At 37.3% G+C, this 20221-nt stretch overlaps 1 long non-coding RNA gene across 2 annotated transcripts; it reads right to left on the bottom strand.

The window, feature by feature from the left end:
* Positions 1 to 678: 678 nt before the first annotated feature.
* On the bottom strand, positions 679 to 11350 carry LOC129534746 (uncharacterized). Of its 2 annotated transcripts, XR_008681439.1 has the most exons (4): positions 10040 to 11350; positions 9706 to 9870; positions 2842 to 3063; positions 679 to 1464 (listed from the first exon to the last, which is right to left on the bottom strand). It is a non-coding gene; the product is annotated as an uncharacterized lncRNA (long non-coding RNA). The 2 variants fall into 2 exon arrangements; XR_010134477.1 differs by lacking the exons at positions 9706 to 9870; positions 10040 to 11350 and adding an exon at positions 9576 to 9686.
* Positions 11351 to 20221: the final 8871 nt, after the last annotated feature.

The raw sequence follows: 20221 nt of genomic DNA, 5'->3' as shown, positions 1-20221 counted from the left end.
GAAGAAGTTGCCCTTTTTAAAATAGCCACATTTTACCTTGTGCTGGATTTACAGCCAACCTTTGACAGCTTGCTTTGCTCTGATTTTTTTTTTCTGATTATCAATTTGTTTATTTTTTAATGACAGCTTAACTAACTGTATCTTAGACAAAAGAAAAATATTGTTTAACATTGTTTCAACGGCCAAGGAATATATATACCAATGTAACTTGGCTATATTACAGCATGAAATATGGGGTCTTTAGCCATAACATACTTCCACTCATGAAGTCACACTCTGTAACCTTCTTTCAGAAGAAAATCCAATTTGATTTTTAGTAATATGCTTCCAAGGACTAAACAGTAAATTTCGCAGAAAATTTATTACATGAAAACACGATCCAATAGGGTCACTTTCTTTAACAAGTAATGGCAAAAATTTAAAAAAAAGACAGAAAGATTGTAAGAGTTCATTAGTTTCAAGCAAGATTGTTTATACATTGTTAAAATCTTTGTAAACCGCTTTTTGGTGGGTGATAATGACCCCTTCATTTGTGGAATTTGGAGATAAAATGGTTGGTGTTTGGTATGTCATAAAGGTTATGAACAGAATGAACATAGATTTGCTCATCAAATATCAAAGTATTTGAAAGTTTATATAACTTTATGGATTCCTAAGATGTTTGTAATAGAAACAAATGAGGATTGAGGCACATACCTGACCTTTTGAAGTTAACAAAAGGATAAACTCAGTTCTCCCACAAAACATTGCAGAATGTACTTGTCAAAGTAAAAAATGTACAGGGTAGCCCATCTGTCTGAAAACAATCTCTTTTTAAAAATAGAAATGAAATAATTTTTAAAAAGTGAAAACAATATTTTCTCTTGCATGTATAATTTGCAATTCTTAAGGGAGGGGGACCCCTATGTGAATTATAGCAGACATTCAATGGAGGCTTGTTGAATAAATGAATGAATGGAAGGAAGAATTGAGGCAAACTTCAGCAATAGGAAAGCAAGGTGATCCTGTGGATTATCATGTAATATTCCAATTCATAAATCTCAAGCAGTGGCAGCAGTTCCAATTAAACCACTTACAGGTATTATTTTATTGCAAACCAGAATGATTGCTGATAAATCAAGAAGGTAAATCTTACAAAATGTTTACAAAAATTACATGAGGTATGTAATTTGGATGGGGAATTGATGCATGTTGACATTTGCTTTTGCTCTTTATTTTTATTCATTTATCTAATTTGTTAATTTTATTTACTTTATTTACCATTGTTTTTACACATATTTTCTTTGTCTGCCTCTTGGCTGTTATCTATTGTCTTCAGGCAAAGCCCACGTAGCACGGCTGAGGATGTTGCCCCCACTAAGTTGCTGGTTGCAGCAGCTACTAGAAGAGCTAGTAGACTCGTCATCTGGTCAGACTATTTGCTATGTTCAAATGGACACTGCCTGTCTCTCACTGTCTTCTTCTCTAAAGAAAACATTAAATTTACTGAAAACCTGAGATTTAGAAAGGTTGGAAAGGCTACATAACACAGGACCTTAGATTTGGTGGTTGCATATGGTACATGCAAAAGGCTGCTTAATTATGAAATAATGCCAGAGTGCTACTTGAACCATTTTTTCCTGGAAGGAAACTTCAAATAAATGTCAAAAAGTTATCAATTATTTAATGCAAATTCCATGAGTTCACCTGGGTGTGTGTGGTGTCCTTTAAGGAATAATATTCAAAAAAGAAGCGCATCTTACAAGCAGTGGGCTTTGAAGGTCTCCTTTTACTTTCGTTTTAGTTTACTAAGACACTATGTCTTTTAGGTTCATTCCTAAGTTTCCTTTGCTGCATTTTTCTTTGCAGCATTATCATCAATCCACCCAGACTGAGGCATGAGGTCTATGTTTACAAAGTACTAATGCCTTCATTTGGGCTCCCAATCTTTCTTTCTGATCTTCATACCTGCTGTTACAGACAAAGTCCAGCTCTTTAAACAATAGAGTTTCAGACAAACATCTGTCTCCCCTCAGAAGCATTTCTTCACAGTCCAGATAGCCAGGAAGCCATTAAATTCCAAATCCAAGGTTGCTTCCCAGGACAAAGCGTGAAGCCAGAATCTCAAATCTATAGTCTGTTCATATTTTCAAATGAACATGGTTGCCTTTTAAGGAGAGGCTAGTGTCTCTGAAAAACTTCACTTAAGAATTAATTGCATATATGAATCAAAAACAGACTAATCAACAAGTAAATGTTGAATTTTTCATAGGCTTTTGGCAATTGTTATTATAATAGACATTAAAAGACAAATACATCTATCAGTCCATTTAAATCAGTGTTATTATCCATATTGACTTACAAATATTAAACACATCTTCCTGTAAAACATAATAACATGCCCTGTTTTAGAACTTTTTGAAGGTCCGTGTGCAGCTGAAGAAATGTTCGTTAATGCTTCTGGTACTTATCCAGATTTGAGCCAATAAAAGTTAGCTTAGTTATAAACAATGGTCCCCAAAACTTGCCTTTCCAGAATTACAAATTCTACAATGAATCATCTGTATTGTCTGATATATTTTCTAAATTTAGGATGCAATTCATTATCTAAATCCTTGCATATTTTGAGACTTCTGCCCTTAGTTCTTTAGTGTGTAAATGTAAAATAAAAAGTCCCTAAATGCAAAGCACAATGTAACATGATAGAAACCTCTTTGTGTTAGAAAATTACATGTCAGAACTGGGTAATCTATAATACCAATTAACCAGCAATGATAATTATAAGTTCTTAAGAGCTAGCAGATTTGTTGCTGTTTCTTAGAGATGATTTTTTTCATGTACTTTTGACATTTTCCCCCTTACCTTACTTTGTAAAGTCCGCTTTGTGAAAGACACAAGACTATTTATAACAATAGATGTTTTAGGAATTGGCAAACTTTTAAATCCTAGATGGAATGGCAGAATAGCCCCTCAAGGAGGGAATGGACTTTATTTATTCTTGATGAGTTCCGAATGCACAAAAATAAAGGGCTTGCCAGTTGCCAGTGGGAAGTGAACATAATTATGACTTCACAGCTGCTTTTCCTAAAGTAAAAGGAGAGAAAAAAGGAAGAGTCATACTTTTTTTTGTACTGTATCTAAAAAGAATATGCACAAAGGGAATATATTTATGCCAGATATAAGAAGCCATAATCAAAGTAATACTGTACTACCAAACTTATGCCAAGAAATTCAGAAATTTTGACTTGGCGGACTGTAAATCAGAGATATGCATCTATAGCACTCTAGTAATTAGAGCAATGTGTGGAAAATTGAGGTCCTAAAATATATTCCCAATAGCTTGTTTCCCCTGATGAAAGTGGAGTGATCTTTCAGCAAAATCGTCATCATCTACTATACTGGTTTGACATTTGCAAAGCTCTGTTCAGATAATTCAAAACTTGGTGGATCTGACTCTAGTGTGTGGTCTTAAGAAATGGCTTTTGGAAAGTTTTGTTTGGGAACTTGAAAATTACACTGCATACATGCTATGAGATACTCAAGGTAACCAGTTACATCTGCCAGGGCTGATATATTGTTTAATGTAGAACAGTTGTTGACAAATTTTTATGTAAATAGTGAAGTTGTAAATATTTTAGACTTTGCGGGCCATATAGTCTCTATCCCAGCTATTCCACTGTGCCATTGTAGCATGAAAGCAGCCTAGACAATATTTAAATGAGCAAGCAAGACTGTATTCGAATAAAACCTTACAAAAACAGACAGCAGTTGTATTTGGTTCTAGACCATCGTTTGCAGACTCTTGATCTAGAAATTTCTAGTCATAAAGCTGGACTTGCAAAAGCCAAATAGTTATCGGAATCTTTATCAAAACGGAGGTCTTTTTTTAATGCCGATAGAGCTTTTAAGGATAATTTAAACATATGGATATTTTCCTCAAGATGTTTTGTCAATTAGTAGTGGAGAGGAGGACGCCAGCAAAGAGCAGTCCTTTATCAAAAACACTGCAAAAATACTTTGGTTACTTGCTTCCTTACAAAATCATTATATCAAGCAACTGCATGCAGGAACTTAGATTGAACACAAAGCTCCAAATATTTTTATCTCTATTGATCCCTAGCAGATGTAACAGAAAGAAAAGATGAACAGTCAACCTGATTTCATTATAGATATTTTGTGGCAGCAAGAAAGGAGATGCCAGTTGAATCACAATTAATTGTGAATCTGCTTGAGGCAGCCTCATGAAAAAAAATGATCTTTTAGTCTGCCTCCTACATTCAGAGGCTACCTCAGTCTTCTGAAGAAATGTTAAATTATCTGAGGGATAACTCTAGGTGAGTCAAGGGTGATACCTTTCCCTGGGTCTTCCAGTAATCTGCCATTGACCTCTATATGCCACTTAACTTCTATTTGATCTATTTCCCAATTTATAAAATAAAGGAGAATAAAGAGATGTCTGTAAAGTGGTTTAAAAGCCCAAGTGAAAGGCCATCTGAAACATAGGATGGCTGAATTTCAAAGAGTCAGGAGGACACTTTGGCTATTGAGAATACATTTTAAATCACATAAGTGGACACAGTAATATTCTTGTGAATGCCGCATTACTCAGCAGTATTCCAGAGGGTCAAATAGATAAGGAGGACATGAAAGATTAATATTCAAGTTAAGCCTTTTAATTAAAATAGATATGAGAAAAATATATAGAAGGAATGAGTTTTGAATTGAAAGCTGTTATTTTGTGATGTCAACATAGGTACATAGACAAAAATTCACCTAGACATTTTTCAAAGGCTCTTTTGTATATAATCGAGGTACTCCAGTTTTTTATTTTTGTAATATGTTTTAGCTACTTTTAGTCTTACTGTAGTTTTATATAGTTCTCTTTCTATTGTTATAAGGCCCAAACTTGAACATTTTTAGCAATCCAGATCATGCTATAAAGTTAATGTCATAGAAACAGCATAAGGTGGTAGACTTGTGCTGGGCTCGGTGTTAGAATCTTTGCTTTCTCTGGCTTTATTTTTTCCACTAGTAGGGGCAATAATAAGAAGCTTGCAGTTCTTTTAGGAGATTAAACGAGTATTGAATGACAAAGTAAGTGCTTAACGCTTATAGATGTCGAGTAGTCAAGACTCAAATTTGAGTTTGAAGGATGCTGATTCTGAGATACTCAGGCTTGGCTTGGTTGATTTCTCTAATAGGAGATGGGTGCAGCACACCAACATGGCACATGTATACATATGTAACAAACCTGCACGTTGTGCACATGTACCCTAGAACTTAAAGTATAATAAAAAGAAATAGGATGGTTTTAGTGCTCATACTGCTTCAGGGTGGGTACAGCGGAAGCTTTGATTAAGAATTTATGAATAAATTTTTCTTTCACCTGATTATTTTGATTCTACTATGAATAAGCTGAGAATTGCTTTGGAGAATCTGTGCAGGCTGCCTTGAAACAGAAATACAAGACTGATTGGTCTAGGGAAAAATATGCCAGCTGCCTATACTAACAGCACCCATTCATTGGGATTTTAGTGTGAACAACGTTATTGTGTAACTGAGTCTTTATTATAAGAATCATAAGATGTTTGTTTTACTTAGTTTTCTCTTTTCCTTGCCTTTTTCTGCCTCCATGCATGCTTGCTTGCACATAGTCATTTTGGTAGAAGGTAGTCACTAGTAACTTCATATCCTTACACCCCTGGCCTGCAAGATTGATAAACTGTATTTTTTTTGGAGAAGAAAAATGAATCTTAGGTCACACAAACCTTGATGGCATCCAGAAGTTTGATCAGGCCAAGAGACATAAACAGCTTTGGTCTTTGGGGTATCCCATTTCCTGTATACCTACCTGACTCATAGAAGCCCCCAATTATGTGTAAAGGAAGGTTGGACTTTAGAGACTGTCTTTCCTGCCCTCTCACTTTGGCCAAATTGAATAAACATTTATGCTGATGTGTCAGTGTTTAGCTTACTGTGCATCAGGTATGTGAACCTAAATTTTGATGTTAGATAACAATTATCCAAAGCATTTTGTATACTTTGTCCTTCTACTCTGCACAATAAATCCATAAGGTTTGTATTTTCATCATAATCTCCGTCTTCAGATGAAGACGCAGAACTTGTAAAGTCAAATATCTTATTGAAATCACAGAGTCAATAAGAGAAAGAAGCTGGAATCAGACCAGGGCTCCTTACTCGGGGCTCATACCTAGCCTGGGGGGAGTGCTAAAGAAGGAGGACAGAAAGGCAAGTCCCATGCAAGCAGAGGAGAGTGATTCCAGGATGGATCAATTGGTACCCATAGGACTTCTTGAGATGCTGAATGCCGAGGCCTTGAGAAGCCCACAGTTTCTAGATTACGTACATGCCCAGACCCAGTGGATATCTATTTAGTTTTAATTAAAACCCTCCCTTCTCCAGAAAGGGAATGTGAGTCTGTATCACCCACAATAGGACAAATCAACAGATGAGATTATCTGCATGGCCCTTTAAGGAACCTTCCCTACCTCCCTACTCTGTTACACTCTACCTACAAGATGAGACTTTCAAAGGAACATCATTTCCCCTTGACTCAGACAGATAAAAGAAATTTGACTCCTAGTCACCAGGAAACAAGAAGTCTCCTCCACAGTCTTTTGACCTTTTGTTGCTCCAAGAAGGACCACATGTCACTGCTTTGCCACTTGAGGCCATTAAACCCATTTCGCTCCTTTATATAACTGCTAAACATAGATGCTGAAATGAAGAAATACAGCCTAAATAAAGACACCAATAACAGCTTGCATGAAGTAGTAAAAACAGTTTTGCAGAAGGTTAGGAGCCAAGGCTTTTTCCACTGTCAGCTTTAAAGGTGTTCTCTTTGACCAGCCACAAGGCTACTTCACCACAGGTATGAAATTAGAAATTTTGAAGACTGTTGCACACAATTTTCACAGTGGATCAGCCAGAGGTTGTTAAGCAAAGAGAATGCTGAAGCCATAATATACTGAGATGACAGAGGGGGCTCATGAGTATTCCTGCTTCCATGCTCTGTGGGCCAGCCACAGCAGCAGCCACTGTTTATGGCATCCCTGACTTGGATATGTGGTTTGTGCCTGTTGAGGGAGTGCTAGAGGAGAAATCTACAGAAAAGCCGTGAACTAGGTGGTTGAGCCAAGTGGGCCAAATAGACAAGAACTTCAGATGCAGGAAATTCCCTTCCAAAGGCAGGTGATAATGGGCTCTGGCTTCTTGTCAAATTACCCATCAATCAGGGCTTTAACACCAAGCTAGTACAGCATGGGGGTCAAGCCCAGGACTTCTGTAGATAAGTAGAGCTCAATCTAATCTGACTCTGTATGGACTAATGGTGTGGCCATTGGAAAATCACTTTAGCTCACTAAGGCATAGTTTCCTATTCTGTAAATTGGAATTAACATTAGTACTTACTATCTAGGGTTGCTATGAAGACTAAATACTTAACACAATGTCTAGGCCATAGTAAATGCTTCATTCATGGGAGTCATCGTTATTGAGAAGCTTTCTATGTGCACATCACTGTTCAGAGAACTGGGTACATATTAAAGTAAAAAGCTTGTGGTTTAGTCCTAGGATGCATATAATCTAGCTGGATTGACAAGAAAAGTACATGCACAGAAAAGTTAAATAATATAAAGTAGCATACAACAAAATGTTAATTGTGCAGCATGGATGATAAGTGCTTTATTCATTTATTCATTCATTAGTAAAACACACACCGAAGACTTCCTGTTTTGAAGCAATGTGATAAGCACAGAGAAGGGTAGGAGAGCTTAATCTCATAGGAATTATTGCATGAAAAGTACTATTGTTATCTTATCTTGAAATTTGCTTATGGGAAAACAGACTTAGACACAAAAAAGGAGCATACCGAAGTTCTCACTAGTAGTAAGTTAACAAGGTTGGGATTGCAACCCAGACCTGCCTGACCCCAAAGCTCATGATTTTGTAGAGCAGTTGTTAAGAGAATAGAATCTACAGCCAGAGAATCTGGGCTCAATCCTGACACTGCCAATCATTAGTTTTGTGATCTTGGTTAAGTTACTTAAATTCTCTGGACCAGAGTGTCCTCATCTGTAAAGTGAAGGTAGAATATTAGTATCTACTTCATGTGGGTTTTGTGATGATTAAATGAGTTAATCTATTTAAAAACATATCAGTGCCTGGAACACTATCAGCACTGTAAATATAAACTCATTATTGTAATAGTGAACACTATAATTATTACTATCTTAACTGAGCTATGGCATGTGAAATGTTTACAACATTGGTACATAATAAGCATGCAGTAATTAGCTGTAATAATAATTATGATTATAAAGAGAAGGGTAGTCAAGGCAGGCTACTTTATATCAGGGACTTGAGCAGCCACCGATTTTGGTATCTGCAGGACATCTTGATTCATAGTCGAATCAAAATAAATAATAATAACAATAGTTATTATTATGACGACCTAATGAGTTACACTGCCCCTGATTGGTTTACTTGCCTTCAGTCAAAATTGTCCTTTTCTGCTCCTAAACTCCCAAACTATTTCACTCCTGTCAATGGTATCATAATACCCCCATAACACAACATTATTTAAAGAATTACTGTTTTCATTGTCTTCAATAGATAACGAAAGAAATCCTAGGATTAGAATGGGCCTTCCTTTAATTCTAAATCGTGGTGCTATTATGAGAATTAATCTGTGATTACATGTAAACCACTATAGGACACAGTATATGCTCAATAAAGTTAGTTATTGTTGGTATAATCAGTTCATATACTTTATTTCAATATGTCACAGAGAACAAGTCCTATCACTTTTCCTTTAGAACACATCTCTCTCATATAATTCTATCTTTCTACAAACCCTAGCTGAAATCCTTGGGTGCCAGGCTTTCTATTAGGTGTAATTCATCCTGTGTACCACTGCTGTTACCTTCAACACTGCTTAGACTAAGAAAACCACCAAGATTTTCTATTTTCCAACACCAACATGTCAGACACTTCTCTCCAATGGCTAACTCAATCTTCTCGGACTTCTTTTACTGCTCATAGGGTCACCATTCTGGTTGAAATTGTCCCCTCATTATCTACAGTGCCTTTTGTCTTATGTTGACTTTGGACTACACTCACATGCTTTCCCATTCCTTACCTGGGAGCCTTTGATTTCACGCTCTGCTGACTCAAATCTGCCTCTTCTTCAAAGCTAACATCATGTATCACCTTTTGCCTAAAGTCTGTCCTAATTAACTCCCTTCAGCCCTTCCCTTCTCTGAAACCCTATAACCCTTGAATCTTCTATGCCTAATGCAGATATGATACAGGGATATGTTATAAAGAGGTTTAATACATGGCCTCCTGAGTAATATTACCTGAATTCTAACATAGCTCTGCCTCATCTTAGGACTGGGACTTGGGCCTCAGTTTCTTCATCTGTCAAGTGGACATAACAAGAGCACCTATCTCATAGTATTATTTGTGATACTTAAATGACATAAACCATGAAAAGCACTTAGCATAGTAGTTGATGTGTGATAATCATTCAACATGTTAGCTATTATGATGTGGTTGTTATGATGAGCACTCACCACCTGTTTGTTGAATGAATGAATTAAACTATTGATTTTCCACACAGCTTTATAGTCTCCATGTTTAGAGGAATAAAATAGATTGTACAAGATATCTGAAAATCCCAAAGGGATGCATAGTTACATTTACCTTTAGAATGTTGCCAGTCTTTGATGTCACAGAACACACAGACTGATGGTTTAAATGCTCTCCTCCTCAAATTCTGTTTTTTTTTCTCTCCCACCCATGCTTATTGCCAATCACCCCTTAGTTGATAAGTGGAGAAAGGAAGAGGGTTATGAAGATTTCAGGTCACTGCAGATGAAACATACAAAGACAAACTCAGGGCTTCCCATATTATATTGAATATAGAGAATGCCTTAGGGGAACTCTTAAGAAGCTTGAAGTCACTTTCCCTTTAGAAATCATAAAGAGGTCAGTGATTTATAATTCAGAAGAACAATGGACAGGAAAAGTTCTCTACCTGCCCGTGCAAGCAACGACTGTCTTGCGAGGCTTTCTAATGTAGTCAGAGCTTCAAGGTAGTTAACAGCCCTTTTTCCCTAACTGCCTGCTACGCTTTATCCTAGAGGCACTTCTGCTCTTCTCTGATTCCTTTTGGCTTAAAAAATTATTTTTTCTGCCATTCTCATTTCTCCTCTGCAATCCTGTCTTTATCTCTTTTTCTCTTTAGTGGTCTGGCTTTGGTGCTGACCCCACCGTGCCCTCTCAAGGGCACTTAGCAGAGCTGTTGTCTCAGGCTCGGGTGTGCTCCCCATCCTCTGACCGGTAATAGAACAAAGGACAAAAGGCCATCTCTCCAAGTCACAATATCTCTTTATTGAAGCTTTGTTCTGCTGCTTTGAGCCTTTTCTCTCTGATTCACTGGACTTGCATTTGAGCAACTTTCCCATTTCTCTCTTTTCTATTACCTCCCAATTCTAGAATGACTAGGTTAGACTCACTGTTTTCTTGTTTCTCACTTCCAATAAATTCTTCGACACACTATTACCATTTGAAGGTGATATCAGAAGATGGAAAAATCAAGTGAATGCTAATATTCTTTCCTGGGTCCCCTGCTCTCCGGCTTGGCAACTGAAATCCTGGGTCCTGCATTTTCCCTCCTAAACCACTTCCAAGGTTGGCCTTCAGAGCTCTTAGGACTAGACTGGCTGGTGGAGGGACTGGTGCTCTCAAAAGGCCTTTCTTCTTCACAAATCCTCCCTTGCTCGAATGGGATCTAGAAGCAGATTTGGAGGCTTGTGGAAATGGGGCCCATCAACATTCAAGCATGTATCCTATTACCATTTCAGGCATTCTTTGTGGCTCCATCATTCTGTTTCTAAGTCTCATTACTTCGTTTGTCCTTTAGCAAATATATCCCTGGTCTACCACATACCTCCTCCTCTCCATTTTTAGTGCCGCTGCCTTAATTCAAGTGCTATTTGTTGAAGAAGTGTTCCACCAATACTTGTGTTAGTTTCCTTGCGCTGTCATATAAAAAGTACCATAAGCTGAAATTTATTCTTTCACAGTTCTGAAGGCTAGAACTCAGAAAAGCTGTTGACAGGGTCTTGCTTCCTCTAAAGGCTCTGCGGGAGAATCTGTTCTGTGCCCTTCTCTTAGCGGTGGTGTTGGTGACAGTCCTTCATGTTCTCTGGTCTGTAGCTGTGTAACCCCATTCTCTACCTTCATTGTTATGTGGCATTCTTCTCCCTGTTTCTCTGTCTTTTCCTTTTTTTTATAAGGAAAACAGTCATATTGAATTAGGGCCCACCTTAATGAACCCATCTTAACTAGATTTCATCTGCAAAGATCCTATTTCCAAATGAAGTCATATTCACAGGTACCAAAAATAGGGCTTCAACATATCTCCTGGGAGGACACCATTCAACCCATCACAAAACCCTCATAGATCTCCCTGCCACCCATATTTTCCTTCTCTAATCCACCCTCTTTATACCATCCAGTCAGCTTTCTAAAATACTTATCAGATTATTTACACTTGAATTTAAAAATTATCTGCCAACTTGCCATTTCTTTTAGACGAAATCTTTAGAATTGCATTTCAGGTCCTTTTCATTTTAGGTACTTCCCATGTTCCTTTCCAGCACATCCTGTCATCCACTCTCATGGATCTGGCAGGGTATGACTTGCTCATTATGTTAGAATGTTCAAGGCCTTGTGTATATTTTTGCTTTTTTTCACCTAAGCTCCATTCTCTTTTAAAATGAATAACCCATCCTAGATTTTTTTATAACCCTTTGTTTATTCCATTTTCTTATTCATTCTGAATTTCTCAATGCCTGGTACCTATTATCTGCAAATAAATGATATTGAATAAATGATTTCAGAAAGGAATAAACAATTTGATAATTAATGTTACAAATAGTTTTTTCTTCATCATGATCTTCATAAGTTCTAAAAACTTCATAGTTATTTGTCAATGTAAATACTTTTCTCAAATATTTATAGCATAATAGCTAAGAGGCAGGTTTTGGAAACTGCCTGGTTCACTTAGAAGTTACGAGATTTTTTTCAGCCCTTTATTTGACCTTCTTGTCGTTCAGTGTCTTAATCTGTTAGATGGGAACATGAATTCCTAATTAACAGAGTTATTAGAATAAAATGTATTAGATAAAAGAACAATCCTTAGGGTAGTGACTGATATAAATTAAATGGTTAATATTTATTTGTCATATTGTCTTTATAACTATTATATTTATAATATAGTTATTATAGTTATATATTATTATATAATATAATATATAAATATATAATATAAATATAACTATTATATACTATATTTATAAATATAAATATAGTATATAATGTAAATATAGTATAATAATGATATTTATTATATTTAATAAATATAATTATTAAGACATATAATACTATTATATATCTTTTTAAAAACATTTATTTTAAGTTCTTAAATTAATTGTTATTTTAAACCACATGATCACCTGTTTTTCTAGTTAATTATCTACAGGCTACAAATACATTTTATATCACCATTCTCAATTATAATTGAGAATATAATATATCATTGTCTCTCTCCAACCACCCCCCGATTAAAGTATTGAATTTATTTTATAACCCAGGTGAATCCTATGAGACAGAGGTAGATAAAGTTGGCCTTGATATGTGGCATTGGATTTAAGAATAATAGCTCTGCTGGGCGCGGTGGCTCACTCCTGTAATCCCAGCACTTTGGAAGGCTGAGGTGGGTGGATCATAAGGTCAGGAGATTGAGAGCATCCTGACTAATTCTGTGAAACCCCATTTCTACTAAAAATACAAAAAATTAGCCAGGCGTGGTGGCACGTGACTGTAGTCCCAGCTACTCAGGAGGCTGAGGCAGGAGAATCGCTTGAACCCGGGAGGCGGAGCTTGCAGTGAGCCGAGGTGGCACCACTGCACTGTAGCCTGGGCGACAGAGCAAGACTCTGTCTCAAAAAAAAGAAAAAAAGAATAATAGCTGTAACATGCTCTTTTTAACAATACTGTTTGGTAACTGTTCTTTTTGGATGGGAAGCTAATGACAGCTACTCATGTTACACTGTCTGGCATATGACTATGAAAGACACTACACCAACAGAGGACAATCTAGGAATGTGTTCTTATGTGACTATAAACTTTCATTCATGAACCACTTTCACTCATGGTTGCCATAGAGTGGATTCTCAACAAGTTGTAAGTCTGTGTAATAATTAATTCTGAAAGCAACTTGAAAACAAAGTAATAATGGATGATGTTGACTCTCCTCCTAAATAAGCACATGTGCCTTCTGAGGCTGTAAATACAACTTATAAATTATATGGATGGACTCTATGGAAAAATTGTGCATGACCATATAGGTAGTACTCCTTCTTAGGAGGAAAAAACCAAAAAGCTGCATTCACATAGAAGATAAGATTCAGTATCTAATTTCAACAGCATTTAACATGGGGCTCATTTTGGTTTTCCCAAAAAAAGAGGAGGCAGGAACTAAAAATTTGATCTTACAGTCTCTCTTTCTCTCTCTTTCTTCTTTGATGTACATTAGTTCCCATGGAAACTACATTGGGATGGCTTGAGAGTGACATCTACAAATGCAGTGTAAGGTCATTTTTATCTAATGCTTTGAAATTTAAACCATGATTTGTGATATATAGTGAAACCTCCTTAACATATTCTGAAAGACTATGAAAAGACAATATTCTGAATGCAAATACAAGACATGTGACTCCATTATGCCAGGTCTCAGAAAGTTCAGCATTGCGATTTGCATAGAAAAACAGAAAGAGCTTCATTTTTCAGTTTGCCTCCAGGAGAGTCCTGGCAATGCAGTTGGCCTCCTTAATATGGAAAGAAGAAAACCCTTCCTTCTACCTCCTTCCTTGGCGTGATCTCGGCTCACTGCAACCTCTGCCTCCTGGGTTCAAGCGATTCTCCTACCTCAGCCTCCCACCCCAGTAGCTGGGATGACGGGCACGTGCCACCACCATGCTCGGCTAATTTTTGTATCATTAGTAGAGACAGGGTTTCGCCATGTTGGCCAGGCTGGTCTCGAACCGCTGACCTCAGGTGATCCGCCTGCCTAGGCCTCCCAAAGTGCTGGGATTACAGGCGTACCATGCTGGCTTTTTTTTGTTGCTGTTTTTTTGAGATGGAATCTCATTTTATTGCCCAGTCTGGAGTGCCATGGTGTGATCGCAGCTCACTGCAACCTGTGCCACCCGGGTTCAAGTGATTCTCCTGCCTCAGCCTCCCAAGTAGCTGGAATTACAGCCATGTGCCACCATGCCCAGCTAATTTTTGTATTTTTAGTAGAGATGGAGTTTCACCATGTTGGCCAGGCTGGGTCTTGAACTCCTGACCTCAGATGATCTGCCTACCTTGGCCTCCCAAAGTGCTGGGATTGCAGGCATGAGCCACCATGCCCAGCCTCCTTCCTTGTTGCTGGATCCAGTGAGGCCACCAGGTAAGGGACAAGGGTTTAAGGCTTTAAATGCTGCAATAAGTAACTGCATGTGGACTGTGATAAAGCTGCAGGGGTTTTCTTGCTTCTGTGGTTCCTACCAGCACTCTTGGCCTGCCTTTCTTAGGGCACTGATGTGATTTCCTTTATTAATTTGCCAGTGTTTCACCTATAAATTCCAGGTATATTTGAAGGGAGATATATTTCTAAAGGAAGAAACTGAAGCCTTGGGCTCAAAATGACTTGAGGTTTAATGGAATATGATCAGCTTAGGCTTCTAATGTACTCTCCAGCGAAGAAAAGTGTAGATGCTGAGCAGGGAGATATGGATTCAAATCTTGACTCATTTAATTTCTAACTGTGTGTCTTTAGCAAGTCAAAACTTTTCTAAGCCTTAATATACTGATCTGAAGAATGCTGTCAAATTTTAAATGGGTGAGCATGTGAAAAGGGAATAATGTATAAGAAGTGTTTAGTACTAGTTACATGCTGGGATCTCAACACAATTGCGTTGCGTAAATGAACTTTGTTTATATGTAACTTTGTTCTCATCAAAATCCTTTATATGGAAAGCTGTGAAAATAACTATCGCTTATCTTGTATCATAGTTAAATGTGGGTCAAATGGCTATCTCTCCAGTTTACAGTCACCATCTGTAATATGTGGGCTGTAAGATCAGTTTTGGCAGCAAAAGTGAGGGCCAGAGGAGGCACCTGGGTTGCTGCATCACCTCCATTCTGGCTACACTGGCCTAACTACAAGTTTAGGCTTCGAGATGCCAGCTAATATGTCAATGATTGGTACACACTAACTCTCTCTTCCCCACTTAAAAAAATGTTTAATAAATCTCATTGTTTAAAACTGATGATTGTAATAACAGAGAATCATCAAGCAAGCACATTTGAAAAAATGGCTGATGTTTCTGATGACATTCTTATGTGATCTGCTGTTCCAACGCTGTTAATTGTATCTACCCGAAGAAAAAGAACAATACGTTCTTCATTGATATAGTAAGTCACATTGCTTCATGTCTCTTGCCCACAGACTTAAACTTTAAGAGGCGCGTAAATAAGCAACTTAGCATATGTGACCTCCTGACCGTGAAGTGTTAAATTCCAGGAACTATATTACTCCACCACTTTTATTTGTCTGTGGGAAATCAGTTGATTTATGCCTGTTCCCAGGATACAATAAAAAATGTGCAGGTATGCCAAACTAGAACTATTAGAACCTGTCAAATAAAAATTTTTGTTGCCTTTAAAATCTGCAGATAAAAGTAACCTTTGATTAAGGATAATACGCTTTATATCATAGTTTTATCAGTATTCAGCAAAACATATCCAAACAATTTAATTTCAATATAGTATAATACATCACAGCCTTTGAAGAGAAAGATCCCCTGCCTGATGAGAAGAAAAGTTTCTTATTTACAAAGGAGTTATAGCAAAATGGCAGTTCTACCAGCACAGACAAGGTAGATTAACAGAAACATTCAGCCAAGCAGGGTCTGAAGTTTCTCAAATTTGGCTTATTTACATTGTCCATTCATTCTTATTTTATGGGCTTTAGAACTTCAGATGGGGTCCAGCTAGGATTATAAACCAAAGTGCCAAAATAACCCACAAAACTGTTACAAAGGAATTCCCAGCTCGGTTTTCAGACTCAAGAGTTTGGAATCATTTCAAAAGGATTCTCAGCTCTTACATATTTTAGGCAGGTCTACATTGATACAGAGTGAGACTCAAAAGCAACTTGGAGAATTTCCATCTCATTAACACTTCATTTACAGTACACCTATGTCAAGCCTCAGCCTTGGAGTTCTGGTCTTGGCTTAAATGAGGGAAAGAGAACTTCTCTAGCCAATACTGAGCTGAGTACAGATTCTGTTGTGTATAGTCATGATTGAAGCATGCTCACATCACCTTTGAACTCAGATTTCTCAGTATTCTTCAAAGGATGAAATATTTCTTTAAAAAATTGTATGCCTTTGTTTTTTCTCTGTCATTAAATGTTGTATATTTGTATTCTGGTTCATTTTTCAAACTGGATTTTTGATGGTCAAAATTATTAAACAAAATCACTTGGGTTTGGAACATGTACAATCCCACTCTGAAAACACCCTGTATAAGTTGGGGTTTAAGAAAATGTCACTGTGGAAACCTCAGCAGCAGTTAGACAGGGACTGTGACTCATTCACTTTTGTGACCCCAATGTTTAATGCAGTATCTGTAACATTGCAGATGCTCAATGTTTGAGAATGAGGAAATAAATGAATGAACGAGAAGGAAATTTTCCTGAATGCATTCAGTTTATTCCAGACAGACTTTGTTCAACACTCCGCTGTGCATCAGAACAAGACCTCAGTCAAGCTGTGGACTACATAACATGACATAGGTAAATCATCACTGGGGCCCTGTCAGGTTCCAGGGAAGCAGGAAAGCAGGAAAGAGCTGACAGCCACCAGGGTCATTGTGCAGAGTGTATCAGAAAGTGGTTTTAGCTGACTAGTGGCTTGGAGGTCTTGTGGTGTCGGGAGTGCACAGCTTTATGCTTAGTTTCTAATAACTTTCAATTACCTGTAATTGTGATCAGGTAATGAAAAGTATCGGGGACCTCCAAAATAATTTATATTATATGAACATATGTATATTTGACATGCTGTGCTTCAGACTTACATTTTTAATTGAGATTCTCATTAGTCAAGACTAAAATCAGTTATTCTCATTGTTATAACTCACTTTCACTAAAGCTTATTTGAGATTAAAATATAATGTGAAAAATTCAAAGATAAAATGACTATATACATATATGTATACATATACACACACGTGTATGAAGCGTACTTTTATATGAGTATACACATACATAGCAACAACACCTATATGATTCTGTATTATTTATAAGGATATATAGCCCATTATATAGATGAAAATATGTGTGCATATACATACATATGGATTAGGTATATATAAAATTGTATACATTTATGGAATGGTATGGGTGCTACTATTATGTGAGTATATGTACTTGTGTGTATATGTGTGTTTTGTGATGGCACCATTCTTTTATCCACCAAATATTATTGAACATTTACTGCATTTAGGAACTCTGCTGGGCACTTAGGATATAAAAAGTGAATCCGTCCAGACCCTGCCTTTAAGAATGTCCTGCTATAGTGAGGAAGCCAGATTCATGAACCCATCTGTGCAGTTTAAAGATGATGTAGGAAAATAGTTTATAGAGGGGCTTAAGAAAAGAATGTTCCAAATATTCATCAATGCCTTCCACTTACCACATGCAGGCCTTTCCTCTTTCTTTCTAGTCCTATTCATCATCCAAGTAATGAATTTTCAGATAATTTTTTTCTTTAATAAAACCTCAAAATGGTTGTAAGTGTTAGTGGGAAGGTTTTGATTTACGCCTCTAAAAGCTGTAAAACATTTTGCTTTTCCCAACATCACATGAAAATTTGTTGCTTGAACTTTGGAGAGAATTCTTCCCTTTTAAATTTCTTCCCTTTTATCATGTTGTAATTTGTTAAATGGAATGAATCATTAATGGATTTCTTGTGATTTTTAAAAGTAACCACATTTACATATCTTAGCAACATTCAGAGAGTGTGTGCAACTCTGTAGACACCTTGGAAGTAAATATACACACATAAATATGCATGATCAGACTGATGAAAAATAGCATTGTTGTTTATGTCATGATCCATGAGTGCAGGTATGGTTGGAAAATCTGATGAATTATGAACATTCTGTTTCAGGGTTTTCATCTGGTAAATGGAACTAACAATACCTTCTGTCCCTGCTACATAGGATTGCCATGAATTTCAAATAAGATAACACGAGAAAGTGGTTTATGAGATAGAATTTACTGTATAAACACATGTCTGGCCAAGGTGTGAGGGCCATCTGGCTGCATATCAGACTCTCACAGGTTCCTAACTACCAGGATGGCTTCTGCAGGTGACTAGAAGGATATATTTTACATTTGTAGATCTCTTCCAAACCACTTTTCCACCTCTTTCAAAAGCCTAATTCTGTCCTCCTTTCTTGACCATTCTCTGTGCTCTAGCTTCTATCTTTGCCTCTGCCTTTGATTTTGATACTTTCTCTGGTAACAATATCAGTTCCTACTAAGCTACTTTCTGTTGTGCCATCTGTTCCGAGTTGCCTCTCCATTGCCTTCCCCAATTTGATGCAGAATTCTTCCCTGAAGCTGTCCTCTCTTTCTAAGCTCAAGCTCCTGTGATCACATGATGTCCTCATTGGGCTTGCCTGTGCATTTTTACAAGGCAGCGCTAGTAGAAATTTTTAGAGTTATCCAAGCCTATTTAATAATGGCAAAAGTGCTGAGCATTTACTTTCCAAAATGGCTGAGGTATCAGAGAAGGGCTTAGATTTTCTAGGCATACTCACCTGAAGAAAAAAAAAAATCTTGTACTCTAGATGCACTTAGGATAGAAAATGTATTGACTCGTCGAATAGTTTTAACATTGCTTCCAGTGCTCATTTGGAATAAAAAGGAAAACAGTTGGGTCTGACTAGAATTAATTAGACACCTCAAATACGTACTTTTGATGAGAAGATTACACAAGATATATTGCAGTGTGATGTTTAAGACAATAGGCTTTTATTTCAGAAAAATCTGAGCTTAAATATTGGCCTTAACATTTAATAGATTACGATACATGGCAAGTTACTTGGCCTCTCCAAGTCTCATATTTCTCATATAAAATGATACTGGTTGTCTCCCTTTTCGCTAAAAATGTAGAAAGCTGCAAGAGAATGTCATTTTACTCTACCAACAAAAATAACAACAAAATCTATGAAAACATTACTCTTTTAAAGAGACGGCTGGGCGCAGTGGCTCACGCCTGTATTCTCAGCACTTTGAGAGGCCAAGGCAGGCAGATCACGAGGTCAGGAGATCGGGACCATCCTGGCTAACACGGTGAAACCCTGCCTCTACTGAAAATACAAAAAAGTAGCTGGGCGTGGTGGCGGACACCTGTAGTCCCAGCTACTTGGGAGGCTGAGGCAGGAGAATGGCATGAACCTGGAAGGCGGAGCTTGCAGTGAGCCGAGATCGTGCCACTGCATTCCAGACTGGGTGACAGAGTGAGACTCCATCTCAAAAAAATAAAAATAAAAAATAAAGAGACGAGGCTTCTAATCACAGAATCTTATTTTCAAAGACTGAGAAACTCCCTCCAAAAAGAGATTAGTCAAATAAACCATTTCACCTTTGGAAGATTATGAAAGAAAGAGGTGACTGTCAATTACAGCCAGTAAGGAGAAAATAGCCAAAATTTTTAACACGTTTTAAAAGGCCAAGTGTAAAGTTAATATGATAGAGTAGAATCCCCAGGACTTCAGATATGTGTGAAGTCTGTACTTCCTAAGTATTTTTTAAATTTACAGGCCCTACTTGTGCCCACAGAAAGTATTCAGGGAAGGGGAGGAAAACTAAGTGAACACCCTCAATGGTGCATCTTCATATTTCTCTCAAATGAATACTGGTTGTCTCCCTTTTTCTGATCCCAGAAAAGGGGCGGGTAACTCCTTCTTCTCCTAACACCCTGGCAAAGAACTAGTGCCTGTGGGAGAAGGTAAAAGCAAAGTAGTTTGCTTCTGGAGGAGGAGTTAAAAACTCAACTACTTCCAGTCCCAGGAAAAGGAAAGGAGGGAGGAA

The sequence above is a fragment of the Gorilla gorilla genome, chromosome 6, assembly GCF_029281585.2.
Source record: "Gorilla gorilla gorilla isolate KB3781 chromosome 6, NHGRI_mGorGor1-v2.1_pri, whole genome shotgun sequence".
NCBI classification, from domain to species: domain Eukaryota; kingdom Metazoa; phylum Chordata; class Mammalia; order Primates; family Hominidae; genus Gorilla; species Gorilla gorilla.
This window is presented reverse-complemented; position numbering and strand designations above follow the sequence as displayed.